At 49.9% G+C, this 15693-nt stretch overlaps 1 long non-coding RNA gene across 1 annotated transcript; it reads left to right on the plus strand.

The window, feature by feature from the left end:
- The first annotated feature begins 1244 nt into the window (after window positions 1-1244).
- On the plus strand, window positions 1245-15460 carry LOC131501055 (uncharacterized). The gene is made up of 2 exons (XR_009256605.1): window positions 1245-1357; window positions 14200-15460. It is a non-coding gene; the product is annotated as an uncharacterized LOC131501055 (long non-coding RNA).
- The last annotated feature ends 233 nt before the right edge of the window (window positions 15461-15693 follow it).

The following is a 15693-nucleotide window of genomic DNA, read 5'->3' on the forward strand; positions in this document are numbered from 1 at the left end:
CGGGAGCAGCCGCCGCCGCCGCGGCCGCCGCTCAGCCGCCGCAGTAGCAGCCGCAGGAAGCGCCGCCGCCGCCGCCTCAGTAGCCGCAGCAGCAGCCAGGCGGCGAGGGCGGGGCCCCGGCCCGGGAGCAGCAGCCGCGGCAGCCACCGCTCAGCCGCCGCAGTAGCAGCCGCAGGAAGCGCCGCCGCCGCCGCCGCAGTAACCGCAGCAGCAGCCAGGCGGCGAGGGCGGGGCCCCGGCCCGGGAGCAGCAGCCGCGGCAGCCACCGCTCAGCCGCCGCAGTAGCAGCCGCAGGAAGCGCCGCCGCCGCCGCCTCAGTAGCCGCAGCAGCAGCCAGGCGGCGAGGGCGGAGCTCCGGCCGGGGAGCAGCCGCCGCCGCGGCCGCCGCTCAGCCGCCGCAGTAGCAGCCGCAGGAAGCGCCGCCGCCGCCGCCTCAGTAGCCGCAGCAGCAGCCAGGCGGCGAGGGCGGGGCCCCGGCCCGGGAGCAGCAGCCGCGGCAGCCACCGCTCAGCCGCCGCAGTAGCAGCCGCAGGAAGCGCCGCCGCCGCCGCCGCCGCAGTAACCGCAGCAGCAGCCAGGCGGCGAGGGCGGAGCTCCGGCCGGGGAGCAGCAGCCGCGGCAGCCACCGCTCAGCCGCCGCAGTAGCAGCCGCAGGAAGCGCCGCCGCCGCCGCCGCAGTAACCGCAGCAGCAGCCAGGCAGCGAGGGCGGGGCCCCGGCCCGGGAGCAGCAGCCGCGGCAGCCACCGCTCAGCCGCCGCAGTAGCAGCCGCAGGAAGCGCCGCCGCCGCCGCCTCAGTAGCCGCAGCAGCAGCCAGGCGGCGAGGGCGGAGCTCCGGCCGGGGAGCAGCCGCCGCCGCGGCCGCCGCTCAGCCGCCGCAGTAGCAGCCGCAGGAAGCGCCGCCGCCGCCGCCTCAGTAGCCGCAGCAGCAGCCAGGCGGCGAGGGCGGAGCTCCGGCCCGGGAGCAGCCGCCGCCGCCGCCGCGGCCGCCGCTCAGCCGCCGCAGTAGCAGCCGCAGGAGGCTCAGCCGCCGGAGGCGCAGCCGCCGCTGCCACAGTAGCCGCACCAACAGCAGCCGCAGCGGCAGCAGCAGGTGCAGCAGGCGCAGCCCCCGCCGCCGCAGCAGCCGCAGGGGCAGCCGCAGCAGCAGGCGAAGCCGCCGCTGCCAGAGGATCAGGCGCAGCAGCAGCAGCAGCCGCTGCCGGCGCCGCCGCCGCCGCCGCCTCCTCCTCCGCCTCCGCCTCCGCCTCGGCCTCGGCCTGGAAGCGATGTAGCCGCACCAGGCCCGAGCCCCGCGGGCCGCCGCTGCCGCTGCCCTTGAACCACATGAAGCAGCTCGCCAAGCAGACCGTGGGCAGGTGAGTGAGCCGTGCCGGGCGGCCGAGAGCGCGCGGGCCGGGGACCGGGGGTCGGTGTAGGGGCCCCGCGCTCCGGCCCGGCCACCCTGCCGCCCGCTCTGCGCCGGGTCCGCTGCGGGCCAGGGAGGAGGGCTGGGCCACGCACCCAGCTCGGAGCCACCGTCCGAGCGCCCGGGAACAGCGGGGCGGGCCAGCCTCCCGGGACGCCCCCCGCGCGGGTCCCCGCCGCCCATTGCCCCGCCCCGCTGAGCATCGTCCTCTGGGGTCTGGACCCAAGCTTTCCCCAGGCCTCCCCCCCACCCCGCCCCCTGCCCAGGCTCTGAGCTGTCAGCAAAGGGCCTGTCGCGGGGCTCGAACTCACGGACCGCGAGACCATGACCCGAGCCAAAGTCGGACGCTTAACCAACGGAGCCACCCAGGCGCCCCCTTTTCAGATTTTAGAAAAGTAAAAATATACATATGCTGTTACTGTATAATCCATGGTGTGCGTCAGCAGCCCTTCGTTGAATATGTTAATATTTCTAGAGTGAAAATATAAAGGTACTTCATGCTAAATGGAACACTTAAAGATTGTAAATGGTTTCATATTAGTTCAGGTCAAGTTTTGTTAGCAAATAAGTTGCCAAAACACCTTGTTTTTTAGATTTCAAAATGATGGATAAGGGCTTATGGAGCTGGTTTACTGAGTAGTAATGCTCCTATTGAGAGAGTCTGAGATGGTTTTTTGTTTTTTGTTTTGTTGTTTTGCCTTTTACTCTACGTAATGCCCCCTTACTCCAAAAAGTTAGAAACCACAATGATGTTCTGTAACTAGGGGTCACAGACTCAAGTGCCAGGCAGATAAAATTAATAAGCGAAGGGAAGGTAGATGTAAGGCAGTAGAGAGAGGCGAGGAATAGCAAAACTAGCTCATTGCACGGGCTTGCTTGCTCTTGGCAAGTCTAGCTACCTGTGGACATGGGGAATGTGGGTGCAGGAACACCCATCTTCCCACTTTTAAGGATACTCCAGAACGCTGATCTTTTTGTGAAGTTTATCGATACTTAAGTATCAGCAGTGAAAAAGGAAAAGAAAAGAAACCGCTGGACGTAGGCCAGAGAAAATATATCTGCAAGCTTTATCTGGCCTTGGGCTGCCTGCTCTGACCTCCGGGTGCGAGACTGATTCTTACCGAATGAAAAGTTGGACCGTGGTGTTTTGGTAGTGAACGCTTTCTTGAGATGGGGATGGGACGTTTGCTTTATCATCGTTCGTTGTGCTTTACGTATATGTCACATAATTTTGCAGTCAGATGCTCTATCCCTGAGCTATACCCCCTAGTATATAATTTTGGAGCGTAAAATATTTCAAAAGAAAAAAACACTGGAGCACTCCCTTATTTTCTAGCCAGTGGGAAGTTTTCGTTCTCTTCTGTGAATTTGAAAGTTTAATGTTTATTTATTTTGGAAAAGGGAATGAGAACCCCAAGTGAAAATAGGGCCCTCTTTTTTAAAAAGTTTGAGTTAAGGGGGGTTAGATTATAATGTCCCTGCCTTTCCAGGGCCACAGTGATCTGAAGTGCCGTTGCATGTGCGCCCCCGTATTTGGACTGGGAGGTGTGCCTCATCTTCTGTCCTCTCAGACCGTATCCCTGGTCCTATCCCCATACCTACCGCCACACGGCTGATGACTTTCAACTTGATGTCTTTTTTTTTTAAGTTTATTTATTTATTTTGAGAGAGAGAGCGAGAGCGAGAGAGAGAGAGACAGAGGGAGCACACACAAGCAGGGAAGGGGCAGAGAGAGAGGAAAAGAGAATCCCAAGCAGGCTCCACGCTGTGAGGGTGGAGCCTGACGCGAGGCTCAAACTCACAAACCGGGAGATCGTGACCTGAGCCGAGATCAAGAGTCTCGGCTTAAGATCAAGATGCTTGATCAAGACTGACCCCCCCTCTGGGTGCTCCTTAATTTTATGTCTCTAGTCCTGGCATCTCTTCATCTCCAGATTGATCTTTGCCTTGAACTTCTCTATTGAAATGTCCTGCTGGAATTCAGCTCATGAACTGCATCCTCAAATTGGCCTTCTTTCCCTGTATTCCTTAGGCCGTGGGTCAGCAACCTCTGGCCTGTAGGCCAAATCCTGCCCACTGCCTGTTTTGTGAAAAAGGGTTATTGGATCACAGCCACGCACTGCAGCAGCACAGTCAAGCAGATCTCACGGTGACCGTATGGCCCACGGAGCCCATGCTATTTACCGCCTGGCCCTTTGCAGGAAGAGTTTGTGGACACCCGCCCTGGCGCACTGAATGCCGGAAACCACATCTCCTCTGTCACCTGCGATCCCCCTCTTTCTCCTCCATCTTCTTTATATCCAGGCTCTCCCTGCCATCTGGCAGCTCTGCCTCTGGACCATCTCTGACTTGGTCTCTGCCTCTCGGTGGCCTTAGTTAGTTCAAGCTTGCGGGGTTTTTTCTTTCTTCTTTTTTTTTTTTTTTTTTAATGAAATGTACTGTCAAATTGGTTTCCATACAACACCCAGTGTTCATCCCAACAGGTGCTCTCCTCAAGGCCCATCACCCGCTTTCCTCTCCCCCCCCACCCCCCATCAACTCTCAGTTTGTTCTCCGTATTTAAGAGTCTCTTACGGTTTGAACTGTTTTTTGTTTTTTTTTTTTAACCTGGACTCACAATTGTCTTCCAACCGGCTTAGCTAGCTTGAGCTGGATTTTATCCATACGTGGGACGTCTGGGCCTCCACTTTGGTCCGACATGGCCAATCGAAATTTTAATGGTCATAGCTATTCCTCTCTAAATTATTTTCTTCTGATGACATCATGACGTTCGGAGGACATTTTATGTCGTCCTAGTATTGCTAAATTGTCTGTGAAACGATAGTGCTGTCATTGAGTTACGGTGCGGCAGATAATTTACACTGGATCGTATGTCACCGTGCGTGATATGATGAATGTCGTGTTTCACCGTTAGGCTGGTAACATTAGATGCTGTCTTGTAAAAAATCTACCTATTTTAATTTTTTCTGTTAAGGTTGAAATGAATGTGTCCCATATTTGTATTTCTTGATGAGTTTTCTGTATGTGTTATTTGGTCATTTAATTGCCAGTTGTCAATTTTGTTTTTTAATCGCCAGTTTCGGTTCAACACCTGTCTGCTGAGAACCTGTCAAATGCTGGGGTGAAAAAGATAACGGATTCCTAGGAATTTGAGTGGGGAGAGAGACCTACAAGCAGATAATTTGAATACAGCCGGTTGTACTTATTCTAGCAGGCCTTAGGAAGTATGAGTGCCACATCTTGATTTATTTATACATGACAAGGTAAACAAGTTCACGTTCTTATCCTCAGGTACATTACGTAATGAGTGCAGGGACAGAATCTTGAGGGAACGCATTCACGACTAGGTACAGGTTTGATACAAGATTCAGAAAATAAAGCGGATTCTGTTGAAAATCCGACCGACCCTGTGGTTTATAGAAGAAACTGCTTTTGAATAGGAGGAGCCTCTTTGTAGCCAGTGACACGAAAGCAATATTAAGTTCATCTCAGCTCTCCAGGTTTCAAGACTCGTTTCTGAAGTCTTGCTATTCCCTGTGAATTACAGCTTATTCATTACTTGCCTAGACTCCTTCCTTTTGATTGGTCCCAGCATGGTTCTCTCTGTCCTTTCTCACAGTTCTTTTTTTTAAGTGTCTTCCTTATCAGAGATACTTCGGCCTGGTTGTCCACTTGATCTCTCCATTCATGTTTCATTAGCAGTTTTTCTATCATTTCTGAATGGGTTCGTTAAATTTCTGCCTCCTAAAGCGTTTATAGTAGAAATGGTAGACTGAGTGACCAGGTACTCAAATGAAAATAAATGTTCAGAACTGCACAGAAATTCTTCCAAGCAGTGACCAGCTCCCTGTCAGTGTGAACATTTAGAAGTCTACCAGCTTGGTACCTGCCACATGGTCGCTGGATACTTTGATGCATAGACAGGACTGGCCACTTGAACCCATGCCCGTCTGTACCTTGGGGAAATACACGAAAGTACTTCTACTTCACTAGGTACGGTGGGTGCAGGATAGATGTAGCGTGGGCGCTGGCATGGGGTCGCTGAGACGTGCCCAGGGGTCCGTGAAGCCTTCTCGGACATGGGACACCTGAATAATCTTGAGAACAGGAAGGTAGGGGTGATGGGTGGTAGAGAATTCCCAGGGAGAAGAAAAATTCTCGGGGGAAACCTAACCTAATCTTGTCCTTTAACTTCATGTTTTGTTTGTTTGCTTTAAATTGGAAAAAGGCAACGCTATCTGATTGCTAGCAGTGGAAAAAGTCTGTCCAGCTCTTATTTTCCAATGAGGTAGTGAACTAACGGCTGTTTGTAGATCCATATGTTCTTAAGTCCAGAGCAATTGTGGTGTTTAAATTCACAAGCCTCTGGATGCATTTCCATCCAATAGATAGAGTAAGTTGGTTCTTAAAAGCTTTGAAGCTCTAAAATCAGGGGACTTAGGTGGCTCATAGTTAAGTAACCAGCTCTTGATTTCGGCTCAGGTCATGATCCCACGGTTCATGGGTTCGAGCCCCATCCCGTGTCAGGCTCTGCGCTGATAGCTTGAAGCCTGCTTAGGATTCATTCTCTCTCTCTCTCTCTCTCTCTCTCTCTCTCTCTCTCTCTTCTCTCTCTCTCTTCTCTCTTCTCTCAAAATAAATCAACATTAATAAACAAGGTTTAAAACCAGTGTACCCTTATTTTCTTTGCTTAATAATAACTGACAGCCATCTTTCCCCAAAATAGACAATTTTTAATTTTTTCTGCTAAGGTTGAAATGAATGTGCCCCATATGTGTCTGTGAACATCTGTGGAGGCATCATTTCTCACAGTGAAGCTTCTCATGTCCTTAATTTGCATCATGCTTGTTCATCTCCCCTTAGAACCTTTTCACTACTCTCATGGCTTTTACCTTCTTGGACACGCTAGGATGTGTAACGTTCCTCAGACAACCCCAAGATGGCAGGACTAAAACACACGAACACCTGTGGCCGTGGACGTCGACTCTTAGAGACGGGCAGTATCGATCGGCCTTTGTGCTCATCGGTGGAGGACCATTGTTCGAAAAGCTTCCGGGCCAGTTTTGGGGGATCGTGGTTTGAGGACCACTGCAGTAGAATTGGGGGAGCCCATCTGTGCAGAAGGTTGAGGAAGCCAAGCTGGTGATTGAGGAGGTGTCCTGTGGTGGCAGGTGAGCCAGGACTGTGGAGGAAGGGGAAGGGACACGAGTGAAAGTCGAGTCAGGAAGCAGGAAGCGATGGCAGCAGCCTAAGGGAGAGGTGATGGCCCCCAGAGCAGGACAATGGCATGGGACTGACGTGAGAAACTAGTTAGCACCATGGCTTTAGGGGCGAAGAAGGGAGGGGTTGGCGTGATTCGGGTTATGTCTGGATGTTACTTACTGAAGTCGGTGACGCAGTGATTATTCGCTTTTCCATTCGTTTCAGATGCTTCTCTTTTTTGAACCATAGAATTCTCACACCTGCCTCGACTTTCTGTTGACTTTGTTTTCATCGACACGTGGCTTCGGGTGGGTGTGTTTGTGCGCACCGACACCACACTGTGCTAATAATAACTGTGGGTGTGTAATGTGTTCTCAATCTGGCAGAGCTGGGCTCCTTTGGCTTTCCTTTTTCAGTTGCTGTCTCCCATTTCTGTGTAGAAGTGAATTTTGGTATCGTTTCTAGTTCCTAGAAAAATGCTATGATTGTGATTGGTCGAGAGCACATTAATCCATATATTTAGTGGGTCCCTGCTATGGGGTGGGTCCTGAGAACCCAAAAATAAGTAAATCCCAGGCATTGATGGCCTGGCATATCTGTGAACTAAACTTTGGGGAGGATTGATGTCCTTTCCCATGAGCCTGGCACATCTCTTTCTACACACAAAGGTTTTCTGTGCTTCCTGAGGGCTTTGTTGTCATTGGAAGAGTGCCTGATTAGTTCAGTTGGCAAACGTGAGTGATGTTAATGTCTGTCTATATCTTTATGTACTAAATAAAGATGTGCTAAATTAGTCACAGCTGATCATTTTTGTTACTTCTTTGGATTTCTACGTATGTATTATCTATGTTTTTATTTCTCCTTTTCCTTTTCCTTTTCTTTCAGCAATTTCTTTTTCATCCCTCATGTAATTGGTTAGACTCGAAAATAATGTGTAGCTGTATAATTGTTTCTAGCAATATTGTCTAAAGGGCGTGTGATTTCACCCTAATTAGGCGTTCCAGAAATGTGGTAAGGTGAAGTCGTGTTTAAGTGCGAATGTCCTAATCTGAGTGGTTCTCAGTGGAAATCTACAAGCATTTTCCCTCTGCTTTTGGAGCCACACACCTTGTAGTGTGTCTGATGTTTGAGCCTTTGTTCCAAGGCTCAGTCATAAGATTGGCAGGCGTGTGGCTTAAAGGCAGAATACTGAATCGAGGTAGCCTAACCGTATGGAGAAAACAATCACAGTGCACTTGGACTGAGGAAGGAACTGGAAGAGAAATTTGAAATGGAGCCTATGTGGCAATAGGTTTTTATTTGTTCGTTAGTTTTAATTTTTAAAAGGTTTTTATTTTTGAGAGAGAGAGAGAGAGAGAGAGAAAATGTGAGCAGGGGAGGGGCAGAGAGAGAGGGAGACACAGAATCCGAAGCAGGCTCCGGGCTCTGAGCTGTCAGCACAGAGCCCAACACGGGACTCAAACCTACACATCGCGAGATCGTGACAGGAGCTGACGTCGGATGCTTAATTGACTGAGCCACCCCGGCGCCCCGGCAATATATGTTAACATAACTTCTAAAGAAGTGATCAGCAGGTCACAGGGCAGTGGACTTAACTGCAGCCTTTGACTCTTAGAACAGTCTTTAGGAATAGAAACCTTGCTCCCTGTAGATGTTACAGGGAGGTTCTGACGGCCTCTTCCCCCCCCCACCCCCCAAAATCATCCACACACACAAATTGGCAGAGAATTTCGCGGACTCCACAGACCTCTTCAAGCCCGTGGCCAAGAACCCCGGGCTAGCTCCTGGAGAGATGTGTAGTCACGGCTCCCACGCTAGAAACACATCTGTGGAGAAGCGCCGTTTACAGGTGTCTACCTCCCGTGTAGGTGGGTGGTGTTCCGCTGTTCTCCAGAACACACACTTGACGTCTGTGAGAGCCTTGCCCAGAAAAGCTGAGATGGGCAGCTGTCTCACCTCTCCGTGATGAGATCTGGCGATCCCATGAAATTCCTTTCCCTGAATAATCTGCTTCTTCTGATAGTCAGTCCGTTCCATAATGTTTTCAAAGCTTTTAGGTGAGGGCTTAAGAAAACGAAGACTCCTGTGGGGCAGCTGGAGTCTAGTAAAGAGTAACTGGACTTGAGTCCGTGTGGTCCCCCAGCTCTCTGTCTGACCTTGGCCGCCCGAGCCTCCCGGCTGCGCTCCCACGCTGGTGAGACGGGGCTCCTGCTACCACCTGGGAACCGGCCCTGGGAGATTTAAGAAGGCGCCATGAGGTAAGGAGGCGTCAGAAGACAGGGAGGAAACAGTACGAAACAACAGGTTAGCACTGGAAAAAGCAGGCGGGTTAGATTTTACCTCACCATTAGGGGCCAAAGTCGATTCCAAACGGATGAAGAGTTTCAAGTGAAAACCCAGAACCACAGAATGGAGGAAAAGATGGAAAGTTCTTCATGCTCTGGCATAAAAGTACAGAGAATGAACAATAAAAGATAACCACGCAAATAAAACCACCATTGTGAACTTAAGCACACAAGAATTAAACTTCTGTCTGCCTATCTCATAATTAAAATTATGGCCAATGACTAGTTGGAAACAGGAGCAGCCACCACGGAGCATTAATATCTTCAATGTGTAAAGCTGTGTTATCGATCAGTTGAAAGAAGTGCACGACAGGGGCACCCGGGTGGCTCAGTTGGTCGAGCGTCTGACTCTTGATTTCACCTCAGGTCATGATCCCAAGGTCATGGGATCAAGTCCCATGTTGGGCCCCACACTGAGCATGGAACCTGCTTGTGATTCTCTCTCTCTCTCTCTCTCTCTCTCTCTCTCTCTCTCTCTCTCTCTCCCCCCCCTCCCCCCTCTCTCTCTCTTCCTCCCTCCCTCCCTCCCTCAGTCCCTCCCTCCCTCCTGCTCTCTATCTCTTTCCCTCTGCCCCTCTCCTACACTAACCTTTCTCTCGCTCTCTCGCAAAAAAGCACACTATAGTGAGCAAATACCATGAACAGAATGCTCACAGATGAAATACAGATGACCAGTAAGTATATAAGACTCATTTCAAAATTATAACTAACCGAAGAAACCCAAAGCTCTGAGACTGCATTTTTCACTTACTAAACTGGCACAGCTCAAAATGATGATATGTTGCTGTCTTGGGAGAACTGACAAAGGCCGTCACACAGCCATACACAGGTGGGAATGTAAACTGGCATTCCTTTCCAGAAAGAAATCTGCCTTGGCGTTTTAAGAACCACTTCTAAAATTGGAACCCAAATCGTCCACCTCATCCTCCAGTCTCTTGTCTTTCTGGATTCTTTTCCTGAACAGTCCCCTTCTGTGCTTTGCTGGGTCTCTTTCCTTCTCTGACCTCAGTCAGTCACAGAGGGTGTCTTTCACATCCTTTCCAGCCGTCTGTCCAGCCGGCCTCTTTCCTTCACCTGTTGCGCAGAGCCACAGCCAGGCTCGTTCATCTGGGGCTTCTTCGCGCCTGCGTGTTGTATGTTTGTAATAGCTCTCTGTCGCCTCCCCTCCTTATCCACTGCTTTTGGGCGGCGGGGGGGTGGGGTGGGGTGCTCCTTATTCTCACTTGGATCTCCCATTCTCCCTCCGGTCTCTTCATTCTCAAGTCCTCAGTTTCCCTGCGCACCGGTGTGTCTTCCCTCCCCAGCCCTCCACGCACCTTCCACACTGTTGCCAGAAAGATCCTTCCAAAGAAAATGATTGTAACACTGCTAGCTTACGTGTGTTTGGGTGCTTACCATCTGCCAGGCCTTTTCCCAAGTGCTAGTTTTGTGTTGACTCATTTAATACCAAAATCAGTGTTGTATTATCCCCTTTTACAGGTGAGAAAACAGAGGCCCAGAGAGCTTCAGTTAAGTTGTCCCAGGTCACAGACCAGCAAGTCTATCTGCAGAGTCTACACTCTCAGCCACTTACATCATCACAACAAAAACCACATTTTGAGCTTTCTAGGAATTAGCTCGTTGCGTATATCATCTCTTTTAATCCACTCAGTTCTGGAAGTTGGAAATTCTTAATATCTCCACTTTTCTGACGAGGAAACAGGGGCACAGAGACATGAAGTAACCCGTTCATACTCACACGGCTTTTAGGTGGTGGACGGGGCTTTGACCCGCAGCAGATGTGCTCTGGGCTGTCAGTCTTAGCCACCTCACCCGCCCACAAGGGGCCAGCACCTTCTGAACTCACACTTTCATGAGTATTTTTCTGTTCTTCTGGGTTGTGGGTGGCAAAGGAGGTATACTTGTGTGGGATGTTCATGCTGCTAAGAGTGTGATGAGAAAAGACCAGCGCCTGATCAAGTGATATCCAGATGGAATGGAACGCTTTGCCCAGTAATGCTATTGAATTTCCTGTGCCAGTTGAACATGCTTCATTCTGTTTTCCCTCCTGCCTTTGTAGGCGTTGATCGTATAATTGGGGATTTTTCATAAATCCTTAGGAGCACAACTACCATAGTAATATGTTATAGCACAACAGCTTGTCTCCACCAGTAGGTTCCTGAAATTATCCAGGGTAGGAAAATTCTCTCGTGAACTTAAGACATTATCGGAGACATTTTCGTTTCAGGTGACCGGGTAAATACGTGTGTATTTCTTCTCTCTCATTACAGTCCACTGAAACGTTAGGTATTAAAAAAAAAAAAAATCTGGGAATTAGAAAAGATGGTACTAAAAGCCATTCAGAAAAAGTCCCAGATGACTGATTAAGAAGCAGCTCTGGGGCTGTTTTATTTGTTTGCTCATTGTCCAAGGCAGGACAATAGGATGTAAGAAAATCCTCAGAAAGGCTAGTACATCCATTAAAAAAAAAAAACAAAAAAAAAAACAAGCTACTGAGAAAAAGGTACAGAGTTTTTGGCAATTAAAAAATCTGTCACCAGTTCATAAAAAGTCTTAGGACACTAAGGAAAGAAACGGTCTTTGGAAAAGCAGTGAAGCAAGTTTCTGTGTTCTTTGATTTCTCAGGATATAGGACTCCCCCAAAAGTACATCGTCAGGAATAGCACTCATAAAACAGGCCATTACACAGTCAGAGGAGCGTCCCTCCTCTTCCTGCAAGCCTCCCGTCCTATTAATGTGACGAAGTCACGTTGACGTTCACACGAAAAGACTGCTGTCTTTTAGCCTTCCTGGCAGCCCTAAAGATTTTTTTTTTTTTTAATCCCAGTGGTTCTTAACCGGAAGCAGTTTTGCCGTTCTCCTCACCCCCTGATCTGGCAGTGTCTCCAGATGGTTTTGCTTGTCCCTGCTGGGGAGAGGGGGACATGTTGCCACTGGCTTTTAAGCGTGTAAGGGCCGGGGATGCTGTTAACATTCTACAGTGTTCTGGACAGCCCACAGGAAGGAATTATTTAGACCAAAATGTCAAAAGTGCCAAGGCTGGGAAATAGTGAACCGTAAATTGCCAAGCCTACTTGCAACCAGAACTTTTCCTTAATCTCCCAAGATGTCAGAGACCTAAGAAATTAAAGCTGCAAGCTGAAAGTTGGCAGTCTTCTCTTTATGCTAAACTATCCTCATACTTTACTAGAAAGTAGATAAATCTCTAACAAACACTTCTTATGCCTGATGTGCCCGCAGAGTGAAGCTTAAGGCGTGACATCAAGAATAACATTTAGCCTGGGGGAAAAAAAATATCCGTAGTTGGACGGTTTGGTACATCTTTCCGTCGTCACTGTCAGTCTGTCTGGTTCTCTTTCCCAGGGTGCCCGGGTGCAGTCTCACAGCCCTCCTTTGACCGGGACTGCAGACAGCCGTGACGAGTCAGTGCTGGCATCATCCTTCCCTAAGAGCTGTCCCCACCCAGACTGGTCCGGTATAGATGGCAGATGCCTAGATTCTTTCCTTCTCCGCCTCCCTCTCCCTCCCCTCCGCACAACCGTGCCGTGGTGAGGTCTTCAGGAGATGAGATCTCTTTAACCTTTGTCTCTTTGATAAATGTCATTATTTTAGGGTTGCCTGGCTGGCTCAGTTGGCAGAGCACACGACTCTTGATCTTGGGGTCGTGAGTTCGAGCCCCACATCGGGTGTAGAGATTACTTACAAAAACGTTACTAGTTTTGTCTTCATCTTTGAAATATTGGCATTTGGTGTGCAATTGCAGGTTGACTGGTTTGTTTCTTTTTTTCTTCCTTTAGCACTTTAAAATGCCACTCTATTGTCCCTTGGTCCTAGTGTTTCTGATGATGAGTCAGCCGTCATTCCTCGTCATTCCTGTGTCGCTCCCCTCCACGTTAAGTGCCTCTTTTTTTTTTTTTTTTTTTTTTTCTGTCTGCCTTCAAGATTTTCTCTTTCTCTTTCTCAACACTTCAACCTTGATCCTTTTAGGTGTGTTGTTCTCTGTGTTTATCCTGCTTGGAGTTCTTGGAGTTCTGAATAAGTGGATTGGTATTGTTCATTAAATTTGGATACTTCCCAGCCATTGTGTATTGAGTAGTTCTCTGCCCCACTGTTGTTGGATATTGTTCCAATTTTCTTCCTCTCTGTATTTTCATGTGGATCATTTTTAAAAATTTTTTTCATGTTTTTATTTTCGAGAGAGAGCATGAGTGGGGAAGCGGCAGAGAGAGACAGAGACAGAGACAGAGACAGAGAGACAGAGGGAAACACAGAATCCAAAGCGGGCTTCAGGCTCCGAGCTGTCAGCACAGAGCCCGATGCGGGGCTCAAAGCCACAAACTGTGAGATCATGACCTGAGCCAAAGTCAGACACTTAACTGGCTTGAGACGCCCGGGTGCCCCTCGTTTGGATAATTTCTTTCAACTTCCAAACCTCCGATGAAACCCCTCATCTACTCATTCATTCGGTCCGCCTTTTTCACTAGATGCTTTAAGGTACTTACTGTAATTAAGTTCCTGCAAAATAATTCCAACATCTCGGCCGTCTTTGGATCTAGTTCCGTTGACTGTGTGTCCTGAGAACGCCTAGTTTCTATTTTTCTCCTGTGGTGAGTTTTGACAGGATGCCAGCCACGTGTAGACACTGAGAGTGCCACACCTCTGGTGTCAGGCTGGTCGCGCAGGCACTCAGCTCTGCTGGTCTGTTGTTGCAGGAGTCTGGGCTTTGCTGCGGCTCTGGGCGCATTCAGTTCGCCACAGGCTTCCGCTTATTTGAGGGTCGGATGAAAATGTCTCCTTTGGCAGCTCTTGTTTATCTCAGTCGTCCCGCCTTACCCCCAAACTGAGTAGGACCTGTGTGCTGCCTCAGGAGAGCTAGAACTCTCCTCAGCTCTCGTGCCCTCCCTACGGTAGTGGACCAGTGCCCGATACTCATTTTGAGGTGCAGAGGCCGGCAGGGACCGCTCCTCCTCTCGGTCGTTCCCAGCGCTCTTCAGCAGGCTCTGCCTGTCTGAGCCTCGGATGGTCCCAGGGTCGGGGGTGTCGTCAGCTGTCCCTTGCCCTCCTTCAGTGGTGGGCGGCCATGACCTCCCGCTCCCCCTCAGACTCCAGCAGGCCCCACACACCCAAGCCTTAAGAGGGGTTCCGGGGCCCGGGGTTCTCCCACCCCCGTCATCGCCTTGGGTGTGTTCTTCCCGCGCTCTCTTTCCCACCTCCGTCCTCACTGCCTTCACGTACCCTTCCTCAGCACCCAAGCTTCTAAATCCAGCTCACGGAGTAGGTCTCAAGAGCCATCACCAGTTTCAGAAAACCTTCCTGCTCTCTCAGGCCTGCATCAGATGCCCTCCCATCACTTCTAACCTTTGGTAAGTTATCATCATCTCTGCGTCTAGGTTTCTCATCTCCAGAATGGGTATGGTGATAGCATCGATGGCTTAGTTATCTTGAGGATTCAGTGAATCCACACACGCAAAGCACTCGGAACACAGAGGCGAAGAGAGGGATCTCGGGAGCAAAACTGCCCAGACTCAGCGCCCTCTCGTGAAACCTGGAGCAGGTCACATCACTTTTCAGTGCCTCCGTTTCCTCCTACCTAACGTGGAGGTAACGATACTTACCCCCTGGATGTTACCGCCAATGTCAAGGGGATTAACTCTTACGAAGCACCTGGACCAGTGCCAAGCACATAGTATGAGCTCAGTAAACGTTAGTTAGCTGTGATGGTGGTGACGACAGCCCCCTCCTCTCGGAGGCCCTGTGCCTCACTCACTGCGCTGGAGCATGATCACTTACTTTCCTTGACAGCCCTTGCGCCCAGTCAGCGCAGGGGCCGTGACTCTTACTCGCGATGGCTCATGGAAGGGACTCCAACAGATATTTGCTCAGTGACTCACTGAGTGAAAAGGTTAGTGGCAAAGTATGCATGACACCCTGTGGGGTCGAATGCAGCGATGGGCCGTACTGTTCCACTCAGGGACCATTTCATCATTCTGAATATCCTTTGGAGGAAAAGCCTCTTTTTAAGGGTAAAAAGAAAAATTCGCGTTCTGTATTGAGTCATCAATAGCGTCCTTTCCTCCATCAAGCCACGGTGTTGGAACACTCTTTTCTTTGACCTTTAAAAAAGGGCAAGTGAAGATTTATGGTGTCGTCCACCCAGAATCTCGCCGTCATCCAGCAAAAGAGCCTCACCCCGGTTTTCCAGGTGAACATTTTTTCCCTTCATTTTCTGCACCATGCTGATCATGGAACTTTCTGGGCTACATCTGCAATGTGTTCTCCTCCTAGACACTTAGAGGATCCACAGTTACTGCAAAGTCTCTGCCTTGCATGCCTTGAAAAATATGTAGCATTTATTGTTGTTTATAGAGATACGACCGTACATTTGCAAAGCACAGCTTCGAAGGTTTCAAATATTCTCTTTTCTGACAAATATTCTGTTTTGTTGCAATCTCTTAAAAGTTGCATGAGATGGTTGATGCAAACGTAAATAAAGTGAGGTACAGGAATGTCACGAGTTGTATTTTTAGAGCATAAGGTTAGTTTGTGGTGGAGCTGGGACCAGAATCTGGCGTGAAAACAAATGAGGAGAGAGTCCGCTTTGGTCAGGGACCTTAAAACTGCTCTTCCTGAGGGTCCAAAGGCTTCGGTTCCCATGTCATTTATTTAACGGGTGGCTGCCCCAGTTTCCACACCCGTGAGATAGGGATAAAAATTGCCCCATAAGGGTACGTGTAAGAGA

This window comes from Neofelis nebulosa, chromosome 18 (assembly GCF_028018385.1).
Source record: "Neofelis nebulosa isolate mNeoNeb1 chromosome 18, mNeoNeb1.pri, whole genome shotgun sequence".
NCBI classification, from domain to species: Eukaryota; Metazoa; Chordata; class Mammalia; order Carnivora; family Felidae; genus Neofelis; species Neofelis nebulosa.